Below are 25,748 nucleotides of genomic sequence, written 5' to 3'. Positions count from 1 at the left end.
GTACAAGCTATGCCCACTTTATCAAACAACTTCCTACACACTGTTATGAACTTAGGCAAGTAGGGAACATTGTCTCTCAACTGTGTTATAGAGTGTAGTACTACATTTCATTGAAGTGTAAGGCTTTCCAAAGCTGCCGAACGTGTTTCTTTCTGTATTTCAATGGTATTCTGCCTTGTATAACACACATTTACCACTCTAGTCTCCTTTAAGTAACGAATATAGGATTCATACAGTGTTTCATGTGATATTAACTGGAATTAAGATTTCCCGGATCTTAGCTACCTTTTCTACACTAAGAACTGACTTGGAGAATCTCTTTCAGCTGTTCTAAACAAGTTCTCATCTGTTTACAGTCATTTTCACTGAATTATTCATGTTTTCATGTAGTTTCCTATATTCTGCTTTATCGCCCAACTATAAGCTTTGCCCACTTTATCAAACAACTTCCTACACACTGTTATGAACTGAGGCAGCTCGGGAACATTGTCCCTCAACTGTGTTATAGAGTGTAGTACTACATTTCATTGAAGTGTAAGGCTTTCCAAAGCTGCCGAACGTGTTTCTTTCTCTATTTCAATGGTATTCTGCCTTGTATAACACACATTTACCACTCTAGTCTCCTTTAAGTAATGAATATAGGATTCATACAGTGTTTGATGTTATCTTAACTCGAATTAAGGATTTCCCTTATCTTAGCTTCCTTTTCTACACTAAGAACTGACTTGGAGATTCTCTTTCAGCTGTTCTAAACAAGTTCTCATCTGTTTACAGTCATTTTCACTGAATTAATCATGTTTTCATGTAGTTTCCTATATTCTGCCTTCTGGCCCAAGTATAAGCTTTGCCCACTTTTTCAAACAACTTCCAAAACACTGTTCTGAACTGAGGCAGCTCGGGAACATTGTCTCTCAACTGTGTTATAGAGTGTAGTACTACATTTCATTGAAGTGTAAGGCTTTCCAAAGCTTCCGAACGTGTTTCTTTCTCTATTTCAATGGTATTCTGCCTTGTATAACATACATTTACCACTCTAGTCTCCTTTAAGTAATGAATATAGGATTCATACAGTGTTTGATGTTATCTTAACTCGAATTAAGGATTTCCCTTATCTTAGCTACCTTTTCTACACTAAGAACTAACTTGGAGATTCTCTTTCAGCTGTTCTAAACAAGTTCTCATCTGTTTACAGTCATTTTCACTGAATTAATCATGTTTTCATGTAGTTTCCTATATTCTGCCTTCTGGCCCAAGTATAAGCTTTGCCCACTTTTTCAAACAACTTCCAAAACACTGTTCTGAACTGAGGCAGCTCGGGAACATTGTCTCTCAACTGTGTTATAGAGTGTAGTACTACATTTCAGTGACGTGTAAGGCTTTCCAAAGCTGCCGAACGTGTTTCTTTCTCTATTTCAATGGTATTCTGCCTTGTATAACACACATTTACCACTCTAGTCTCCTTTAAGTAAAGAATATAGGATTCATACAGTGTTTCATGTAATCTTAACTCGAATTAAGGATTTCCCGGATCTTAGCTACCTTTTCTACACTAAGAACTGACTTGGAGAATCTCTTTCAGCTGTTCTAAACAAGTTCTCATCTGTTTACAGTCATTTTCACTGAATTATTCATGTTTTCTTGTAGTTTCCTAAATTCTGCTTCTGGCCCTAGTATAAGCTATGCCCACTTTATCAAACAACTTCCTACACACTGTTATGAACTAAGGCAGCTCGGGAACATTGTCTCTCAACTGTGTTATAGAGTGTATTACTACATTTCATTGAAGTGTAAGGCTTTCCAAAGCTTCCGAACATGTTTCTTTCTCTATTTCAATGGTATTCTGCCTTGTATAACATACATTTACCACTCTAGTCTCCTTTAAGTAATGAATATAGGATTCATACAGTGTTTGATGTTATCTTAACTCAAATTAAGGATTTCCCTTATCTTAGCTACCTTTTCTACACTAAGAACTAACTTGGAGATTCTCTTTCAGCTGTTCTAAACAAGTTCTCATCTGTTTACAGTCATTTTCACTGAATTATTCATGTTTTCCTGTAGTTTCCTAAATTCTGCTTCTGGCCCTAGTATAAGCTTTGCCCACTTTATCAAACAACTTCCTACACACTGTTATGAACTTAGGTAAGTAGGATACATTGTCTCTCAACTGTGTTATAGAGTGTAGTACTACATTTCAGAGAAGTGTAAGGCTTTCCAAAGCTTCCGAACGTGTTTCTTTCTCTGTTTCAATGGTATTCTGCCTTGTATAACATACATTTACCACTCTAGTCTCCTTTAAGTAATGAATATAGGATTCATACAGTGTTTGATGTTATCTTAACTCGAATTAAGGATTTCCCTTATCTTAGCTACCTTTTCTACACTAAGAACTAACTTGGAGATTCTCTTTCAGCTGTTCTAAACAAGTTCTCATCTGTTTACAGTCATTTTCACTGAATTAATCATGTTTTCATGTAGTTTCCTATATTCTGCCTTCTGGCCCAAGTATAAGCTTTGCCCACTTTTTCAAACAACTTCCAAAACACTGTTCTGAACTGAGGCAGCTCGGGAACATTGTCTCTCAAGTGTGTTATAGAGTGTAGTACTACATTTCAGTGAAGTGTAAGGCTTTCCAAAGCTGCTGAACGTGTTTCTTTCTCTATTTCAATGGTATTCTGCCTTGTATAACACACATTTACCACTCTAGTCTCCTTTAAGTAATGAATATAGGATTCATACAGTGTTTGATGTTATCTTAACTCGAATTAAAGATTTCCCTAATCTTAGCTACCTTTTCTACACTAAGAACTAACTTGGAGATTCTCTTTCAGCTGTTCTAAACAAGTTCTCATCTGTTTACAGTCATTTTCACTGAATTATTCATGTTTTCATGTTGTTTCCTATATTCTGCTTTCTGGCCCAAGTACAAGCTATGCCCACTTTATCAAACAACTTCCTACACACTGTTATGAACTTAGGCAAGTAGGGAACATTGTCTCTCAACTGTGTTATAGAGTGTAGTACTACATTTCATTGAAGTGTAAGGCTTTCCAAAGCTGCCGAACGTGTTTCTTTCTGTATTTCAATGGTATTCTGCCTTGTATAACACACATTTACCACTCTAGTCTCCTTTAAGTAACGAATATAGGATTCATACAGTGTTTCATGTGATATTAACTGGAATTAAGATTTCCCGGATCTTAGCTACCTTTTCTACACTAAGAACTGACTTGGAGAATCTCTTTCAGCTGTTCTAAACAAGTTCTCATCTGTTTACAGTCATTTTCACTGAATTATTCATGTTTTCATGTAGTTTCCTATATTCTGCTTTATCGCCCAAGTATAAGCTTTGCCCACTTTATCAAACAACTTCCTACACACTGTTATGAACTGAGGCAGCTCGGGAACATTGTCCCTCAACTGTGTTATAGAGTGTAGTACTACATTTCATTGAAGTGTAAGGCTTTCCAAAGCTGCCGAACGTGTTTCTTTCTCTATTTCAATGGTATTCTGCCTTGTATAACACACATTTACCACTCTAGTCTCCTTTAAGTAATGAATATAGGATTCATACAGTGTTTGATGTTATCTTAACTCGAATTAAGGATTTCCCTTATCTTAGCTTCCTTTTCTACACTAAGAACTGACTTGGAGATTCTCTTTCAGCTGTTCTAAACAAGTTCTCATCTGTTTACAGTCATTTTCACTGAATTAATCATGTTTTCATGTAGTTTCCTATATTCTGCCTTCTGGCCCAAGTATAAGCTTTGCCCACTTTTTCAAACAACTTCCAAAACACTGTTCTGAACTGAGGCAGCTCGGGAACATTGTCTCTCAACTGTGTTATAGAGTGTAGTACTACATTTCATTGAAGTGTAAGGCTTTCCAAAGCTTCCGAACGTGTTTCTTTCTCTATTTCAATGGTATTCTGCCTTGTATAACATACATTTACCACTCTAGTCTCCTTTAAGTAATGAATATAGGATTCATACAGTGTTTGATGTTATCTTAACTCGAATTAAGGATTTCCCTTATCTTAGCTACCTTTTCTACACTAAGAACTAACTTGGAGATTCTCTTTCAGCTGTTCTAAACAAGTTCTCATCTGTTTACAGTCATTTTCACTGAATTAATCATGTTTTCATGTAGTTTCCTATATTCTGCCTTCTGGCCCAAGTATAAGCTTTGCCCACTTTTTCAAACAACTTCCAAAACACTGTTCTGAACTGAGGCAGCTCGGGAACATTGTCTCTCAACTGTGTTATAGAGTGTAGTACTACATTTCAGTGACGTGTAAGGCTTTCCAAAGCTGCCGAACGTGTTTCTTTCTCTATTTCAATGGTATTCTGCCTTGTATAACACACATTTACCACTCTAGTCTCCTTTAAGTAAAGAATATAGGATTCATACAGTGTTTCATGTAATCTTAACTCGAATTAAGGATTTCCCGGATCTTAGCTACCTTTTCTACACTAAGAACTGACTTGGAGAATCTCTTTCAGCTGTTCTAAACAAGTTCTCATCTGTTTACAGTCATTTTCACTGAATTATTCATGTTTTCTTGTAGTTTCCTAAATTCTGCTTCTGGCCCTAGTATAAGCTATGCCCACTTTATCAAACAACTTCCTACACACTGTTATGAACTGAGGCAGCTCGGGAACATTGTCTCTCAACTGTGTTATAGAGTGTATTACTACATTTCATTGAAGTGTAAGGCTTTCCAAAGCTTCCGAACATGTTTCTTTCTCTATTTCAATGGTATTCTGCCTTGTATAACATACATTTACCACTCTAGTCTCCTTTAAGTAATGAATATAGGATTCATACAGTGTTTGATGTTATCTTAACTCGAATTAAGGATTTCCCTTATCTTAGCTACCTTTTCTACACTAAGAACTAACTTGGAGATTCTCTTTCAGCTGTTCTAAACAAGTTCTCATCTGTTTACAGTCATTTTCACTGAATTATTCATGTTTTCCTGTAGTTTCCTAAATTCTGCTTCTGGCCCTAGTATAAGCTTTGCCCACTTTATCAAACAACTTCCTACACACTGTTATGAACTTAGGTAAGTAGGATACATTGTCTCTCAACTGTGTTATAGAGTGTAGTACTACATTTCAGAGAAGTGTAAGGCTTTCCAAAGCTTCCGAACGTGTTTCTTTCTCTGTTTCAATGGTATTCTGCCTTGTATAACATACATTTACCACTCTAGTCTCCTTTAAGTAATGAATATAGGATTCATACAGTGTTTGATGTTATCTTAACTCGAATTAAGGATTTCCCTTATCTTAGCTACCTTTTCTACACTAAGAACTAACTTGGAGATTCTCTTTCAGCTGTTCTAAACAAGTTCTCATCTGTTTACAGTCATTTTCACTGAATTAATCATGTTTTCATGTAGTTTCCTATATTCTGCCTTCTGGCCCAAGTATAAGCTTTGCCCACTTTTTCAAACAACTTCCAAAACACTGTTCTGAACTGAGGCAGCTCGGGAACATTGTCTCTCAAGTGTGTTATAGAGTGTAGTACTACATTTCAGTGAAGTGTAAGGCTTTCCAAAGCTGCTGAACGTGTTTCTTTCTCTATTTCAATGGTATTCTGCCTTGTATAACACACATTTACCACTCTAGTCTCCTTTAAGTAATGAATATAGGATTCATACAGTGTTTGATGTTATCTTAACTCGAATTAAAGATTTCCCTAATCTTAGCTACCTTTTCTACACTAAGAACTAACTTGGAGATTCTCTTTCAGCTGTTCTAAACAAGTTCTCATCTGTTTACAGTCATTTTCACTGAATTATTCATGTTTTCATGTTGTTTCCTATATTCTGCTTTCTGGCCCAAGTACAAGCTATGCCCACTTTATCAAACAACTTCCTACACACTGTTATGAACTTAGGCAAGTAGGGAACATTGTCTCTCAACTGTGTTATAGAGTGTAGTACTACATTTCATTGAAGTGTAAGGCTTTCCAAAGCTGCCGAACGTGTTTCTTTCTGTATTTCAATGGTATTCTGCCTTGTATAACACACATTTACCACTCTAGTCTCCTTTAAGTAACGAATATAGGATTCATACAGTGTTTCATGTGATATTAACTGGAATTAAGATTTCCCGGATCTTAGCTACCTTTTCTACACTAAGAACTGACTTGGAGAATCTCTTTCAGCTGTTCTAAACAAGTTCTCATCTGTTTACAGTCATTTTCACTGAATTATTCATGTTTTCATGTAGTTTCCTATATTCTGCTTTATCGCCCAACTATAAGCTTTGCCCACTTTATCAAACAACTTCCTACACACTGTTATGAACTGAGGCAGCTCGGGAACATTGTCCCTCAACTGTGTTATAGAGTGTAGTACTACATTTCATTGAAGTGTAAGGCTTTCCAAAGCTGCCGAACGTGTTTCTTTCTCTATTTCAATGGTATTCTGCCTTGTATAACACACATTTACCACTCTAGTCTCCTTTAAGTAATGAATATAGGATTCATACAGTGTTTGATGTTATCTTAACTCGAATTAAGGATTTCCCTTATCTTAGCTTCCTTTTCTACACTAAGAACTGACTTGGAGATTCTCTTTCAGCTGTTCTAAACAAGTTCTCATCTGTTTACAGTCATTTTCACTGAATTAATCATGTTTTCATGTAGTTTCCTATATTCTGCCTTCTGGCCCAAGTATAAGCTTTGCCCACTTTTTCAAACAACTTCCAAAACACTGTTCTGAACTGAGGCAGCTCGGGAACATTGTCTCTCAACTGTGTTATAGAGTGTAGTACTACATTTCATTGAAGTGTAAGGCTTTCCAAAGCTTCCGAACGTGTTTCTTTCTCTATTTCAATGGTATTCTGCCTTGTATAACATACATTTACCACTCTAGTCTCCTTTAAGTAATGAATATAGGATTCATACAGTGTTTGATGTTATCTTAACTCGAATTAAGGATTTCCCTTATCTTAGCTACCTTTTCTACACTAAGAACTAACTTGGAGATTCTCTTTCAGCTGTTCTAAACAAGTTCTCATCTGTTTACAGTCATTTTCACTGAATTAATCATGTTTTCATGTAGTTTCCTATATTCTGCCTTCTGGCCCAAGTATAAGCTTTGCCCACTTTTTCAAACAACTTCCAAAACACTGTTCTGAACTGAGGCAGCTCGGGAACATTGTCTCTCAACTGTGTTATAGAGTGTAGTACTACATTTCAGTGACGTGTAAGGCTTTCCAAAGCTGCCGAACGTGTTTCTTTCTCTATTTCAATGGTATTCTGCCTTGTATAACACACATTTACCACTCTAGTCTCCTTTAAGTAAAGAATATAGGATTCATACAGTGTTTCATGTAATCTTAACTCGAATTAAGGATTTCCCGGATCTTAGCTACCTTTTCTACACTAAGAACTGACTTGGAGAATCTCTTTCAGCTGTTCTAAACAAGTTCTCATCTGTTTACAGTCATTTTCACTGAATTATTCATGTTTTCTTGTAGTTTCCTAAATTCTGCTTCTGGCCCTAGTATAAGCTATGCCCACTTTATCAAACAACTTCCTACACACTGTTATGAACTGAGGCAGCTCGGGAACATTGTCTCTCAACTGTGTTATAGAGTGTATTACTACATTTCATTGAAGTGTAAGGCTTTCCAAAGCTTCCGAACATGTTTCTTTCTCTATTTCAATGGTATTCTGCCTTGTATAACATACATTTACCACTCTAGTCTCCTTTAAGTAATGAATATAGGATTCATACAGTGTTTGATGTTATCTTAACTCAAATTAAGGATTTCCCTTATCTTAGCTACCTTTTCTACACTAAGAACTAACTTGGAGATTCTCTTTCAGCTGTTCTAAACAAGTTCTCATCTGTTTACAGTCATTTTCACTGAATTATTCATGTTTTCCTGTAGTTTCCTAAATTCTGCTTCTGGCCCTAGTATAAGCTTTGCCCACTTTATCAAACAACTTCCTACACACTGTTATGAACTTAGGTAAGTAGGATACATTGTCTCTCAACTGTGTTATAGAGTGTAGTACTACATTTCAGAGAAGTGTAAGGCTTTCCAAAGCTTCCGAACGTGTTTCTTTCTCTGTTTCAATGGTATTCTGCCTTGTATAACATACATTTACCACTCTAGTCTCCTTTAAGTAATGAATATAGGATTCATACAGTGTTTGATGTTATCTTAACTCGAATTAAGGATTTCCCTTATCTTAGCTACCTTTTCTACACTAAGAACTAACTTGGAGATTCTCTTTCAGCTGTTCTAAACAAGTTCTCATCTGTTTACAGTCATTTTCACTGAATTAATCATGTTTTCATGTAGTTTCCTATATTCTGCCTTCTGGCCCAAGTATAAGCTTTGCCCACTTTTTCAAACAACTTCCAAAACACTGTTCTGAACTGAGGCAGCTCGGGAACATTGTCTCTCAAGTGTGTTATAGAGTGTAGTACTACATTTCAGTGAAGTGTAAGGCTTTCCAAAGCTGCTGAACGTGTTTCTTTCTCTATTTCAATGGTATTCTGCCTTGTATAACACACATTTACCACTCTAGTCTCCTTTAAGTAATGAATATAGGATTCATACAGTGTTTGATGTTATCTTAACTCGAATTAAAGATTTCCCTAATCTTAGCTACCTTTTCTACACTAAGAACTAACTTGGAGATTCTCTTTCAGCTGTTCTAAACAAGTTCTCATCTGTTTACAGTCATTTTCACTGAATTATTCATGTTTTCATGTTGTTTCCTATATTCTGCTTTCTGGCCCAAGTACAAGCTATGCCCACTTTATCAAACAACTTCCTACACACTGTTATGAACTTAGGCAAGTAGGGAACATTGTCTCTCAACTGTGTTATAGAGTGTAGTACTACATTTCATTGAAGTGTAAGGCTTTCCAAAGCTGCCGAACGTGTTTCTTTCTGTATTTCAATGGTATTCTGCCTTGTATAACACACATTTACCACTCTAGTCTCCTTTAAGTAACGAATATAGGATTCATACAGTGTTTCATGTGATATTAACTGGAATTAAGATTTCCCGGATCTTAGCTACCTTTTCTACACTAAGAACTGACTTGGAGAATCTCTTTCAGCTGTTCTAAACAAGTTCTCATCTGTTTACAGTCATTTTCACTGAATTATTCATGTTTTCATGTAGTTTCCTATATTCTGCTTTATCGCCCAAGTATAAGCTTTGCCCACTTTATCAAACAACTTCCTACACACTGTTATGAACTGAGGCAGCTCGGGAACATTGTCCCTCAACTGTGTTATAGAGTGTAGTACTACATTTCATTGAAGTGTAAGGCTTTCCAAAGCTGCCGAACGTGTTTCTTTCTCTATTTCAATGGTATTCTGCCTTGTATAACACACATTTACCACTCTAGTCTCCTTTAAGTAATGAATATAGGATTCATACAGTGTTTGATGTTATCTTAACTCGAATTAAGGATTTCCCTTATCTTAGCTTCCTTTTCTACACTAAGAACTGACTTGGAGATTCTCTTTCAGCTGTTCTAAACAAGTTCTCATCTGTTTACAGTCATTTTCACTGAATTAATCATGTTTTCATGTAGTTTCCTATATTCTGCCTTCTGGCCCAAGTATAAGCTTTGCCCACTTTTTCAAACAACTTCCAAAACACTGTTCTGAACTGAGGCAGCTCGGGAACATTGTCTCTCAACTGTGTTATAGAGTGTAGTACTACATTTCATTGAAGTGTAAGGCTTTCCAAAGCTTCCGAACGTGTTTCTTTCTCTATTTCAATGGTATTCTGCCTTGTATAACATACATTTACCACTCTAGTCTCCTTTAAGTAATGAATATAGGATTCATACAGTGTTTGATGTTATCTTAACTCGAATTAAGGATTTCCCTTATCTTAGCTACCTTTTCTACACTAAGAACTAACTTGGAGATTCTCTTTCAGCTGTTCTAAACAAGTTCTCATCTGTTTACAGTCATTTTCACTGAATTAATCATGTTTTCATGTAGTTTCCTATATTCTGCCTTCTGGCCCAAGTATAAGCTTTGCCCACTTTTTCAAACAACTTCCAAAACACTGTTCTGAACTGAGGCAGCTCGGGAACATTGTCTCTCAACTGTGTTATAGAGTGTAGTACTACATTTCAGTGACGTGTAAGGCTTTCCAAAGCTGCCGAACGTGTTTCTTTCTCTATTTCAATGGTATTCTGCCTTGTATAACACACATTTACCACTCTAGTCTCCTTTAAGTAAAGAATATAGGATTCATACAGTGTTTCATGTAATCTTAACTCGAATTAAGGATTTCCCGGATCTTAGCTACCTTTTCTACACTAAGAACTGACTTGGAGAATCTCTTTCAGCTGTTCTAAACAAGTTCTCATCTGTTTACAGTCATTTTCACTGAATTATTCATGTTTTCTTGTAGTTTCCTAAATTCTGCTTCTGGCCCTAGTATAAGCTATGCCCACTTTATCAAACAACTTCCTACACACTGTTATGAACTGAGGCAGCTCGGGAACATTGTCTCTCAACTGTGTTATAGAGTGTATTACTACATTTCATTGAAGTGTAAGGCTTTCCAAAGCTTCCGAACATGTTTCTTTCTCTATTTCAATGGTATTCTGCCTTGTATAACATACATTTACCACTCTAGTCTCCTTTAAGTAATGAATATAGGATTCATACAGTGTTTGATGTTATCTTAACTCAAATTAAGGATTTCCCTTATCTTAGCTACCTTTTCTACACTAAGAACTAACTTGGAGATTCTCTTTCAGCTGTTCTAAACAAGTTCTCATCTGTTTACAGTCATTTTCACTGAATTATTCATGTTTTCCTGTAGTTTCCTAAATTCTGCTTCTGGCCCTAGTATAAGCTTTGCCCACTTTATCAAACAACTTCCTACACACTGTTATGAACTTAGGTAAGTAGGATACATTGTCTCTCAACTGTGTTATAGAGTGTAGTACTACATTTCAGAGAAGTGTAAGGCTTTCCAAAGCTTCCGAACGTGTTTCTTTCTCTGTTTCAATGGTATTCTGCCTTGTATAACATACATTTACCACTCTAGTCTCCTTTAAGTAATGAATATAGGATTCATACAGTGTTTGATGTTATCTTAACTCGAATTAAGGATTTCCCTTATCTTAGCTACCTTTTCTACACTAAGAACTAACTTGGAGATTCTCTTTCAGCTGTTCTAAACAAGTTCTCATCTGTTTACAGTCATTTTCACTGAATTAATCATGTTTTCATGTAGTTTCCTATATTCTGCCTTCTGGCCCAAGTATAAGCTTTGCCCACTTTTTCAAACAACTTCCAAAACACTGTTCTGAACTGAGGCAGCTCGGGAACATTGTCTCTCAAGTGTGTTATAGAGTGTAGTACTACATTTCAGTGAAGTGTAAGGCTTTCCAAAGCTGCTGAACGTGTTTCTTTCTCTATTTCAATGGTATTCTGCCTTGTATAACACACATTTACCACTCTAGTCTCCTTTAAGTAATGAATATAGGATTCATACAGTGTTTGATGTTATCTTAACTCGAATTAAAGATTTCCCTTATCTTAGCTACCTTTTCTACACTAAGAACTAACTTGGAGATTCTCTTTCAGCTGTTCTAAACAAGTTCTCATCTGTTTACAGTCATTTTCACTGAATTATTCATGTTTTCATGTTGTTTCCTATATTCTGCTTTCTGGCCCAAGTACAAGCTATGCCCACTTTATCAAACAACTTCCTACACACTGTTATGAACTGAGGCAGCTCGGGAACCTTGTCTCTCAACTGTGTTATAGAGTGTAGTACTACATTTCATTGAAGTGTAAGGCTTTCCAAAGCTGCCGAACGTGTTTCTTTCTCTATTTCAATGGTATTCTGCCTTGTATAACACACATTTACCACTCTAGTCTCCTTTAAGTAATGAATATAGGATTCATACAGTGTTTGATGTTATCTTAACTCGAATTAAGGATTTCCCTTATCTTAGCTACCTTTTCTACACTAAGAGCTGACTTGGAGATTCTCTTTCAGCTGTTCTAAACAAGTTCTCATCTGTTTACAGTCATTTTCACTGAATTATTCATGTTTTCATGTAGTTTCCTATATTCTGCTTCTGGCCCTAGTATAAGCTTTGCCCACTTTATCAAACAACATCCTACACACTGTTATGAACTTAGGCAAGTAGGGAACATTGTCTCTCAACTGTGTTATAGAGTGTAGTACTACATTTCATTGAAGTGTAAGGCTTTCCAAAGCTGCCGAACGTGTTTCTTTCTGTATTTCAATGGTATTCTGCCTTGTATAACACACATTTACCACTCTAGTCTCCTTTAAGTAACGAATATAGGATTCATACAGTGTTTGATGTTATCTTAACTCGAATTAAGGATTTCCCTTATCTTAGCTACCTTTTCTACACTAAGAACTAACTTGGAGATTCTCTTTTAGCTGTTCTAAACAAGTTCTCATCTGTTTACAGTCATTTTCACTGAATTAATCATGTTTTCATGTAGTTTCCTATATTCTGCCTTCTGGCCCAAGTATAAGCTTTGCCCACTTTTTCAAACAACTTCCAAAACACTGTTCTGAACTGAGGCAGCTCGGGAACATTGTCTCTCAAGTGTGTTATAGAGTGTAGTACTACATTTCAGTGAAGTGTAAGGCTTTCCAAAGCTGCTGAACGTGTTTCTTTCTCTATTTCAATGGTATTCTGCCTTGTATAACACACATTTACCACTCTAGTCTCCTTTAAGTAATGAATATAGGATTCATACAGTGTTTGATGTTATCTTAACTCGAATTAAAGATTTCCCTAATCTTAGCTACCTTTTCTACACTAAGAACTAACTTGGAGATTCTCTTTCAGCTGTTCTAAACAAGTTCTCATCTGTTTACAGTCATTTTCACTGAATTATTCATGTTTTCATGTTGTTTCCTATATTCTGCTTTCTGGCCCAAGTATAAGCTTTGCCCACTTTATCAAACAACTTCCTACACACTGTTATGAACTGAGGCAGCTCGGGAACCTTGTCTCTCAACTGTGTTATAGAGTGTAGTACTACATTTCATTGAAGTGTAAGGCTTTCCAAAGCTGCCGAAGGTGTTTCTTTCTCTATTTCAATGGTATTCTGCCTTGTATAACACACATTTACCACTCTAGTCTCCTTTATGTAATGAATATAGGATTCATACAGTGTTTGATGTTATCTTAACTCGAATTAAGGATTTCCCTTATCTTAGCTACCTTTTCTACACTAAGAACTAACTTGGAGATTCTCTTTCAGCTGTTCTAAACAAGTTCTCATCTGTTTACAGTCATTTTCACTGAATTAATCATGTTTTCATGTAGTTTCCTATATTCTGCCTTCTGGCCCAAGTATAAGCTTTGCCCACTTTTTTAAACAACTTCCAAAACACTGTTCTGAACTGAGGCAGCTCGGGAACATTGTCTCTCAAGTGTGTTATAGAGTGTAGTACTACATTTCAGTGAAGTGTAAGGCTTTCCAAAGCTGCTGAACGTGTTTCTTTCTCTATTTCAATGGTATTCTGCCTTGTATAACACACATTTACCACTCTAGTCTCCTTTAAGTAATGAATATAGGATTCATACAGTGTTTGATGTTATCTTAACTCGAATTAAAGATTTCCCTAATCTTAGCTACCTTTTCTACACTAAGAACTAACTTGGAGATTCTCTTTCAGCTGTTCTAAACAAGTTCTCATTTGTTTACAGTCATTTTCACTGAATTATTCATGTTTTCATGTTGTTTCCTATATTCTGCTTTCTGGCCCAAGTACAAGCTATGCCCACTTTATCAAACAACTTCCTACACACTGTTATGAACTGAGGCAGCTCGGGAACCTTGTCTCTCAACTGTGTTATAGAGTGTAGTACTACATTTCATTGAAGTGTAAGGCTTTCCAAAGCTGCCGAAGGTGTTTCTTTCTCTATTTCAATGGTATTCTGCCTTGTATAACACACATTTACCACTCTAGTCTCCTTTAAGTAATGAATATAGGATTCATACAGTGTTTGATGTTATCTTAACTCGAATTAAGGATTTCCCTTATCTTAGCTACCTTTTCTACACTAAGAGCTGACTTGGAGATTCTCTTTCAGCTGTTCTAAACAAGTTCTCATCTGTTTACAGTCATTTTCACTGAATTATTCATGTTTTCATGTAGTTTCCTATATTCTGCTTCTGGCCCTAGTATAAGCTTTGCCCACTTTATCAAACAACATCCTACACACTGTTATGAACTTAGGCAAGTAGGGAACATTGTCTCTCAACTGTGTTATAGAGTGTAGTACTACATTTCATTGAAGTGTAAGGCTTTCCAAAGCTGCCGAACGTGTTTCTTTCTGTATTTCAATGGTATTCTGCCTTGTATAACACACATTTACCACTCTAGTCTCCTTTAAGTAACGAATATAGGATTCATACAGTGTTTCATGTGATATTAACTGGAATTAAGATTTCCCGGATCTTAGCTACCTTTTCTACACTAAGAACTGACTTGGAGAATCTCTTTCAGCTGTTCTAAACAAGTTCTCATCTGTTTACAGTCATTTTCACTGAATTATTCATGTTTTCATGTAGTTTCCTATATTCTGCTTTATCGCCCAAGTATAAGCTTTGCCCACTTTATCAAACAACTTCCTACACACTGTTATGAACTGAGGCAGCTCGGGAACATTGTCCCTCAACTATGTTATAGAGTGTAGTACTACATTTCATTGAAGTGTAAGGCTTTCCAAAGCTGCCGAACGTGTTTCTTTCTCTATTTCAATGGTATTCTGCCTTGTATAACACACATTTACCACTCTAGTCTCCTTTAAGTAATGAATATAGGATTCATACAGTGTTTGATGTTATCTTAACTCGAATTAAGGATTTCCCTTATCTTAGCTTCCTTTTCTACACTAAGAACTGACTTGGAGATTCTCTTTCAGCTGTTCTAAACAAGTTCTCATCTGTTTACAGTCATTTTCACTGAATTAATCATGTTTTCATGTAGTTTCCTATATTCTGCCTTCTGGCCCAAGTATAAGCTTTGCCCACTTTTTCAAACAACTTCCAAAACACTGTTCTGAACTGAGGCAGCTCGGGAACATTTTCTCTCAAGTGTGTTATAGAGTGTAGTACTACATTTCATTGAAGTGTAAGGCTTTCCAAAGCTGCTGAACGTGTTTCTTTCTCTATTTCAATGGTATTCTGCCTTGTATAACACACATTTACCACTCTAGTCTCCTTTAAGTAATGAATATAGGATTCATACAGTGTTTGATGTTATCTTAACTCGAATTAAAGATTTCCCTAATCTTAGCTACCTTTTCTACACTAAGAACTAACTTGGAGATTCTCTTTCAGCTGTTCTAAACAAGTTCTCATCTGTTTACAGTCATTTTCACTGAATTATTCATGTTTTCATGTTGTTTACTATATTCTGCTTTCTGGCCCAAGTATAAGCTATGCCCACTGTATCAAACAACTTCCTACACACTGTTATGAACTGAGGCAGCTCGGGAACCTTGTCTCTCAACTGTGTTATAGAGTGTAGTACTACATTTCATTGAAGTGTAAGGCTTTCCAAAGCTGCCGAAGGTGTTTCTTTCTCTATTTCAATGGTATTCTGCCTTGTATAACACACATTTACCACTCTAGTCTCCTTTATGTAATGAATATAGGATTCATACAGTGTTTGATGTTATCTTAACTCGAATTAAGGATTTCCCTTATCTTAGCTACCTTTTCTACACTAAGAACTAACTTGGAGATTCTCTTTCAGCTGTTCTAAACAAGTTCTCATCTGTTTACAGTCATTTTCACTGAATTAATCATGTTTTCATGTAGTTTCCTATATTCTGCCTTCTGGCCCAAGTATAAGCTTTGCCCACTTTTTTAAACAACTTCCAAAACACTGTTCTGAACTGAGGCAGCTCGGGAACATTGTCTCTCAAGTGTGTTATAGAGTGTAGTACTACATTTCAGTGAAGTGTAAGGCTTTCCAAAGCTGCTGAACGTGTTTCTTTCTCTATTTCAATGGTATTCTGCCTTGTATAACACACATTTACCACTCTAGTCTCCTTTAAGTAAAGAATATAGGATTCATACAGTGTTTCATGTAATCTTAACTCGAATTAAGGATTTCCCGGATCTTAGCTACCTTTTCTACACTAAGAACTGACTTGGAGAATCTCTTTCAGCTGTTCTAAACAAGTTCTCATGGGTTTACAGTCATTTTCACTGAATTATTCATGTTTTCCTGTAGTTTCCTAAATTCTGCTTCTGGCCCTAGTATAAGCTATGCCCACTTTATCAAACAACTTCCTACACACTGTTATGAACTGAGGCAGCTCGGGAACATTGTCTCTCAACTGTGTTATAGAGTGTAGTACTACATTTCATTGAAGTGTAAGGCTTTCCAAAGCTTCCGAACGTGTTTCTTTCTCTATTTCAATGGTATTCTGCCTTGTATAACATACATTTACCACTCTAGTCTCCTTTAAGTAATGAATATAGGATTCATACAGTGTTTGATGTTATCTTAACTCGAATTAAGGATTTCCCTTATCTTAGCTACCTTTTCTACACTAAGAACTAACTTGGAGATTCTCTTTCAGCTGTTCTAAACAAGTTCTCATCTGTTTACAGTCATTTTCACTGAATTAATCATGTTTTCATGTAGTTTCCTATATTCTGCCTTCTGGCCCAAGTATAAGCTTTGCCCACTTTTTCAAACAACTTCCAAAACACTGTTCTGAACTGAGGCAGCTCGGGAACATTGTCTCTCAACTGTGTTATAGAGTGTAGTACTACATTTCAGTGAAGTGTAAGGCTTTCCAAAGCTGCTGAACGTGTTTCTTTCTCTATTTCAATGGTATTCTGCCTTGTATAACACACATTTACCACTCTAGTCTCCTTTAAGTAATGAATATAGGATTCATACAGTGTTTGATGTTATCTTAACTCGAATTAAGGATTTCCCTTATCTTAGCTACCTTTTCTACACTAAGAGCTGACTTGGAGATTCTCTTTCAGCTGTTCTAAACAAGTTCTCATCTGTTTAGAGTCATTTTCACTGAATTATTCATGTTTTCATGTAGTTTCCTAAATTCTGCTTCTGGCCCTAGTATAAGCTTTGCCCACTTTATCAAACAACTTCCTACACACTGTTATGAACTGAGGCAGCTCGGGAACATTGTCTCTCAACTGTGTTATAGAGTGTAGTACTACATTTCAGTGACGTGTAAGGCTTTCCAAAGCTGCCGAACGTGTTTCTTTCTCTATTTCAATGGTATTCTGCCTTGTATAACACACATTTACCACTCTAGTCTCCTTTAAGTAATGAATATAGGATTCATACAGTGTTTCATGTAATCTTAACTCGAATTAAGGATTTCCCGGATCTTAGCTACCTTTTCTACACTAAGAACTGACTTGGAGAATCTCTTTCAGCTGTTCTAAACAAGTTCTCATCTGTTTACAGTCATTTTCACTGAATTATTCATGTTTTCTTGTAGTTTCCTAAATTCTGCTTCTGGCCCTAGTATAAGCTATGCCCACTTTATCAAACAACTTCCTACACACTGTTATGAACTGAGGCAGCTCGGGAACATTGTCTCTCAACTGTGTTATAGAGTGTATTACTACATTTCATTGAAGTGTAAGGCTTTCCAAAGCTTCCGAACGTGTTTCTTTCTCTATTTCAATGGTATTCTGCCTTGTATAACATACATTTACCACTCTAGTCTCCTTTAAGTAATGAATATAGGATTCATACAGTGTTTGATGTTATCTTAACTCGAATTAAGGATTTCCCTTATCTTAGCTACCTTTTCTACACTAAGAACTAACTTGGAGATTCTCTTTCAGCTGTTCTAAACAAGTTCTCATCTGTTTACAGTCATTTTCACTGAATTATTCATGTTTTCCTGTAGTTTCCTAAATTCTGCTTCTGGCCCTAGTATAAGCTTTGCCCACTTTATCAAACAACTTCCTACACACTGTTATGAACTTAGGCAAGTAGGATACATTGTCTCTCAACTGTGTTATAGAGTGTAGTACTACATTTCAGAGAAGTGTAAGGCTTTCCAAAGCTGCCGAACGTGTTTCTTTCTCTATTTCAATGGTATTCTGCCTTGTATAACACACATTTACCACTCTAGTCTCCTTTAAGTAAAGAATATAGGACTCATATCGTGTTTCATGTTATCTTAACTCGAATTAAGGATTTCCCTTATCTTAGCTACCTTTTCTACACTAAGAACAAACTTGGAGATTCTCTTTCAGCTGTTCTAAACAAGTTCTCATCTGTTTACAGTCATTTTCACTGAATTATTCATGTTTTCATGTAGTTTCCTATATTCTGCTTTAGGCCCAAGTATATGCTATGCCCACTTTATCAAACAACTTCCTACACACTGTTTTGAACTGAGGCAGCTCGGGAACATTGTCTCTCAACTGTGTTATAGAGTGTAGTACTACATTTCATTGAAGTGTAAGGCTTTCCAAAGCTGCCAAAGGTGTTTCTTTCTCTATTTCAATGGTATTCTGCCTTGTATAACACACATTTACCACTCTAGTCTCCTTTAAGTAATGAATATAGGATTCATACAGTGTTTGATGTTATCTTAACTCGAATTAAGGATTTCCCTTATCTTAGCTACCTTTTCTACACTAAGAGCTGACTTGGAGATTCTCTTTCAGCTGTTCTAAACAAGTTCTCATCTGTTTACAGTCATTTTCACTGAATTATTCATGTTTTCATGTAGTTTCCTAAATTCTGCTTCTGGCCCTAGTATAAGCTTTGCCCACTTTATCAAACAACTTCCTACACACTGTTATGAACTGAGGCAAGTAGGGAACATTGTCTCTCAACTGTGTTATAGAGTGTAGTACTACATTTCAGAGAAGTGTAAGGCTTTCCAAAGCTGCCGAACGTGTTTCTTTCTCTATTTCAATGGTATTCTGCCTTGTATAACACACATTTACCACTCTAGTCTCCTTTAAGTAAAGAATATAGGATTCATACAGTGTTTCATGTGATATTAACTGGAATTAAGATTTCCCGGTTCTTAGCTACCGTTTCTACACTAAGAACTGACTTGGAGAATCTCTTTCAGCTCTTCTAAAACAAGTTCTCATCTGTTTACAGTCATTTTCACTGAATTATTCATGTTTTCATGTAGTTTCCTAAATTCTGCTTCTGGCCCTAGTATAAGCTTTGCCCACTTCATCAAACAACTTCCTACACACTGTTATGAACTTAGGCAAGTAGGGAACATTGTCTCTCAACAGTGTTATAGAGTGTAGTACTACATTTCAGAGAAGTGTAAGGCTTTCCAAAGCTGCCAAACGTGTTTCTTTCTCTATTTCAATGGTATTCTGCCTTGTATAACACACATTTACCACTCTAGTCTCCTTTAAGTAAAGAATATAGGATTCATACAGTGTTTTGTGTAATCTTAACTCAAATTAAGGATTTCCCGGATCTTAGCTACCTTTTCTACACTAAGAACTGACTTGGAGAATCTCTTTCAGCTGTTCTAAACAAGTTCTCATCTGTTTACAGTCATTTTCACTGAATTAATCATGTTTTCATATAGTTTCCTATATTCTGCCTTCTGCCCCAAGTATAAGCTTTGCCCACATTATCAAACAACTTCCTACACACTGTTATGAACTGAGGCAGCTCGGGAACATTGTCTCTCAACTGTGTTATAGAGTGTAGTACTACATTTCATTGAAGTGTAAGGCTTACCAAAGCTGCCGAACCTGTTTCTTTCTCTATTTCAATGGTATTCTGCCTTGTATAACACACATTTACCACTCTAGTCTCCTTTAAGTAATGAATATAGGATTCATACAGTGTTTCATGTAATCTTAACTCGAATTAAGGATTTCCCTAATCTTAGCTACCTTTTCTACACTAAGAACTAACTTGGAGATTCTCTTTCAGCTGTTCTAAACAAGTTCTCATCTGTTTACAGTCATTTTCACTGAATTATTCATGTTTTCATGTAGTTTCCTATATTCTGCTTTCTGGCCCAAGTATAAGCTTTGCCCACTTTATCAAACAACTTCCTACACACTGTTATGAACTGAGGCAGCTCGGGAACCTTGTCTCTCAACAGTGTTATAGAGTGTAGTACTACATTTCATTGAAGTGTAAGGCTTTCCAAAGCTGCCGAAGATGTTTCTTTCTCTATTTCAGTGGTATTCTGCCTTGTATAACACACATTTACCACTCTAGTCTCCTTTAAGTAAAGAATATAGGATTCATACAGTGTTTCATGTGATCTTAACTGGAATTAAGATTTCCCGGATCTTAGCTACCTTTTCTACACTGAGAACTGACTTGGAGAATCTCTTTCAGCTCTTCTAAAACAAGTTCTCATCTGTTTACAGTCATTTTCACTGAATTATTCATGTTTTCAAGTAGTTTCCTATATTCTGCCTTCTGGCCCAAGTATAATCTTTGCCCACTTTATCATACAACTTCCTACACACTGTTATGAACTGAGGCAGCTCGGGAACATTGTCTCTCAACTGTGTTATAGAGTGTAGTACTACATTTCAGTGACGTGTAAGGCTTTCCAAAGCTGCCGAACGTGTTTCTTTCTCTATTTCAATGGTATTCTGCCTTGTATAACACACATTTACCACTCTAGTCTCCTTTAAGTAATGAATATAGGATTCATACAGTGTTTGATGTTATCTTAACTCGAATTAAGGATTTCCCGGATCTTAGCTACCTTTTCTACACTAAGAGCTGACTTGGAGATTCTCTTTCAGCTGTTCTAAACAAGTTCTCATCTGTTTACAGTCATTTTCACTGAATTATTCATGTTTTCATGTAGTTTCCTAAATTCGGCTTCTGGCCCTAGTATAAGCTTTGCCCACTTTATCAAACAACTTCCTACACACTGTTATGAACTTAGGCAAGTAGGGAACATTGTCTCTCAACTGTGTTATAGAGTGTAGTACTACATGTCAGAGAAGTGTAAGGCTTTCCAAAGCTGCCGAACGTGTTTCTTTCTCTATTTCAATGGTATTCTGCCTTGTATAACACACATTTACCACTCTAGTCTCCTTTAAGTAAAGAATATAGGATTCATACAGTGTTTCATGTGATATTAACTGGAATTAAGATTTCCCGGATCTTAGCTACCGTTTCTACACTAAGAACTGACTTGGAGAATCTCTTTCAGCTCTTCTAAAACAAGTTCTCATCTGCTTACAGTCATTTTCACTGAATTATTCATGTTTTCATGTAGTTTCCTAAATTCTGCTTCTGGCCCTAGTATAAGCTTTGCCCACTTTATCAAACAACTTCCTACACACTGTTATGAACTGAGGCAGCTCGGGAACATTGTCTCTCAACTGTGTTATAGAGTGTAGTACTACATTTCATTGAAGTGTAAGGCTTTCCAAAGCTTCCGAACGTGTTTCTTTCTCTATTTCAATGGTATTCTGCCTTGTATAACATACATTTACCACTCTAGTCTCCTTTAAGTAATGAATATAGGATTCATACAGTGTTTGATGTTATCTTAACTCGAATTAAGGATTTCCCTTATCTTAGCTACCTTTTCTACACTAAGAACTAACTTGGAGATTCTCTTTCAGCTGTTCTAAACAAGTTCTCATCTGTTTACAGTCATTTTCACTGAATTAATCATGTTTTCATGTAGTTTCCTATATTCTGCCTTCTGGCCCAAGTATAAGCTTTGCCCACTTTTTCAAACAACTTCCAAAACACTGTTCTGAACTGAGGCAGCTCGGGAACATTGTCTCTCAACTGTGTTATAGAGTGTAGTACTACATTTCAGTGAAGTGTAAGGCTTTCCAAAGCTGCTGAACGTGTTTCTTTCTCTATTTCAATGGTATTCTGCCTTGTATAACACACATTTACCACTCTAGTCTCCTTTAAGTAATGAATATAGGATTCATACAGTGTTTGATGTTATCTTAACTCGAATTAAGGATTTCCCTTATCTTAGCTACCTTTTCTACACTAAGAGCTGACTTGGAGATTCTCTTTCAGCTGTTCTAAACAAGTTCTCATCTGTTTACAGTCATTTTCACTGAATTATTCATGTTTTCATGTAGTTTCCTAAATTCTGCTTCTGGCCCTAGTATAAGCTTTGCCCACTTTATCAAACAACTTCCTACACACTGTTATGAACTGAGGCAGCTCGGGAACATTGTCTCTCAACTGTGTTATAGAGTGTAGTACTACATTTCAGTGACGTGTAAGGCTTTCCAAAGCTGCCGAACGTGTTTCTTTCTCTATTTCAATGGTATTCTGCCTTGTATAACACACATTTACCACTCTAGTCTCCTTTAAGTAATGAATATAGGATTCATACAGTGTTTCATGTAATCTTAACTCGAATTAAGGATTTCCCGGATCTTAGCTACCTTTTCTACACTAAGAACTGACTTGGAGAATCTCTTTCAGCTGTTCTAAACAAGTTCTCATCTGTTTACAGTCATTTTCACTGAATTATTCATGTTTTCTTGTAGTTTCCTAAATTCTGCTTCTGGCCCTAGTATAAGCTATGCCCACTTTATCAAACAACTTCCTACACACTGTTATGAACTGAGGCAGCTCGGGAACATTGTCTCTCAACTGTGTTATAGAGTGTATTACTACATTTCATTGAAGTGTAAGGCTTTCCAAAGCTTCCGAACGTGTTTCTTTCTCTATTTCAATGGTATTCTGCCTTGTATAACATACATTTACCACTCTAGTCTCCTTTAAGTAATGAATATAGGATTCATACAGTGTTTGATGTTATCTTAACTCGAATTAAGGATTTCCCTTATCTTAGCTACCTTTTCTACACTAAGAACTAACTTGGAGATTCTCTTTCAGCTGTTCTAAACAAGTTCTCATCTGTTTACAGTCATTTTCACTGAATTATTCATGTTTTCCTGTAGTTTCCTAAATTCTGCTTCTGGCCCTAGTATAAGCTTTGCCCACTTTATCAAACAACTTCCTACACACTGTTATGAACTTAGGCAAGTAGGATACATTGTCTCTCAACTGTGTTATAGAGTGTAGTACTACATTTCAGAGAAGTGTAAGGCTTTCCAAAGCTGCCGAACGTGTTTCTTTCTCTATTTCAATGGTATTCTGCCTTGTATAACACACATTTACCACTCTAGTCTCCTTTAAGTAAAGAATATAGGACTCATATCGTGTTTCATGTTATCTTAACTCGAATTAAGGATTTCCCTTATCTTAGCTACCTTTTCTACACTAAGAACAAACTTGGAGATTCTCTTTCAGCTGTTCTAAACAAGTTCTCATCTGTTTACAGTCATTTTCACTGAATTATTCATGTTTTCATGTAGTTTCCTATATTCTGCTTTAGGCCCAAGTATATGCTATGCCCACTTTATCAAACAACTTCCTACACACTGTTATGAACTGAGGCAGCTCGGGAACATTGTCTCTCAACTGTGTTATAGAGTGTAGTACTACATTTCATTGAAGTGTAAGGCTTTCCAAAGCTGCCAAAGGTGTTTCTTTCTCTATTTCAATGGTATTCTGCCTTGTATAACACACATTTACCACTCTAGTCTCCTTTAAGTAATGAATATAGGATTCATACAGTGTTTGATGTTATCTTAACTCGAATTAAGGATTTCCCTTATCTTAGCTACCTTTTCTACACTAAGAGCTGACTTGGAGATTCTCTTTCAGCTGTTCTAAACAAGTTCTCATCTGTTTACAGTCATTTTCACTGAATTATTCATGTTTTCAAGTAGTTTCCTATATTGTGCCTTCTGGTCCAAGTATAAGCTTTGCCCACTTTATCAAACAACTTCCTACACAATGTTCTGAACTGAGGCAGCTCGGGAACATTGTCTCTCAACTGTGTTATAGAGTGTAGTACTACATTTCATTGAAGTGTAAGGCTTTCCAAAGCTTCCGAACGTGTTTCTTTCTCTATTTCAATGGTATTCTGCCTTGTATAACATACATTTACCACTCTAGTCTCCTTTAAGTAATGAATATAGGATTCATACAGTGTTTGATGTTATCTTAACTCGAATTAAGGATTTCCCTTATCTTAGCTACCTTTTCTACACTAAGAACTAACTTGGAGATTCTCTTTCAGCTGTTCTAAACAAGTTCTCATCTGTTTACAGTCATTTTCACTGAATTAATCATGTTTTCATGTAGTTTCCTATATTCTGCCTTCTGGCCCAAGTATAAGCTTTGCCCACTTTTTCAAACAACTTCCAAAACACTGTTCTGAACTGAGGCAGCTCGGGAACATTGTCTCTCAACTGTGTTATAGAGTGTAGTACTACATTTCAGTGAAGTGTAAGGCTTTCCAAAGCTGCTGAACGTGTTTCTTTCTCTATTTCAATGGTATTCTGCCTTGTATAACACACATTTACCACTCTAGTCTCCTTTAAGTAATGAATATAGGATTCATACAGTGTTTGATGTTATCTTAACTCGAATTAAGGATTTCCCTTATCTTAGCTACCTTTTCTACACTAAGAGCTGACTTGGAGATTCTCTTTCAGCTGTTCTAAACAAGTTCTCATCTGTTTACAGTCATTTTCACTGAATTATTCATGTTTTCATGTAGTTTCCTAAATTCTGCTTCTGGCCCTAGTATAAGCTTTGCCCACTTTATCAAACAACTTCCTACACACTGTTATGAACTGAGGCAGCTCGGGAACATTGTCTCTCAACTGTGTTATAGAGTGTAGTACTACATTTCAGTGACGTGTAAGGCTTTCCAAAGCTGCCGAACGTGTTTCTTTCTCTATTTCAATGGTATTCTGCCTTGTATAACACACATTTACCACTCTAGTCTCCTTTAAGTAATGAATATAGGATTCATACAGTGTTTCATGTAATCTTAACTCGAATTAAGGATTTCCCGGATCTTAGCTACCTTTTCTACACTAAGAACTGACTTGGAGAATCTCTTTCAGCTGTTCTAAACAAGTTCTCATCTGTTTACAGTCATTTTCACTGAATTATTCATGTTTTCTTGTAGTTTCCTAAATTCTGCTTCTGGCCCTAGTATAAGCTATGCCCACTTTATCAAACAACTTCCTACACACTGTTATGAACTGAGGCAGCTCGGGAACATTGTCTCTCAACTGTGTTATAGAGTGTATTACTACATTTCATTGAAGTGTAAGGCTTTCCAAAGCTTCCGAACGTGTTTCTTTCTCTATTTCAATGGTATTCTGCCTTGTATAACATACATTTACCACTCTAGTCTCCTTTAAGTAATGAATATAGGATTCATACAGTGTTTGATGTTATCTTAACTCGAATTAAGGATTTCCCTTATCTTAGCTACCTTTTCTACACTAAGAACTAACTTGGAGATTCTCTTTCAGCTGTTCTAAACAAGTTCTCATCTGTTTACAGTCATTTTCACTGAATTATTCATGTTTTCCTGTAGTTTCCTAAATTCTGCTTCTGGCCCTAGTATAAGCTTTGCCCACTTTATCAAACAACTTCCTACACACTGTTATGAACTTAGGCAAGTAGGATACATTGTCTCTCAACTGTGTTATAGAGTGTAGTACTACATTTCAGAGAAGTGTAAGGCTTTCCAAAGCTGCCGAACGTGTTTCTTTCTCTATTTCAATGGTATTCTGCCTTGTATAACACACATTTACCACTCTAGTCTCCTTTAAGTAAAGAATATAGGACTCATATCGTGTTTCATGTTATCTTAACTCGAATTAAGGATTTCCCTTATCTTA

Source organism: Pipistrellus hanaki, assembly GCF_964339955.1.
Source record: "Pipistrellus hanaki genome assembly, chromosome: 13".
In the NCBI taxonomy this organism is placed as follows: Eukaryota; Metazoa; Chordata; class Mammalia; order Chiroptera; family Vespertilionidae; genus Pipistrellus; species Pipistrellus hanaki.
The sequence above is the reverse complement of the archived record's forward strand: the minus strand, read 5'-3'. Positions refer to the sequence as shown.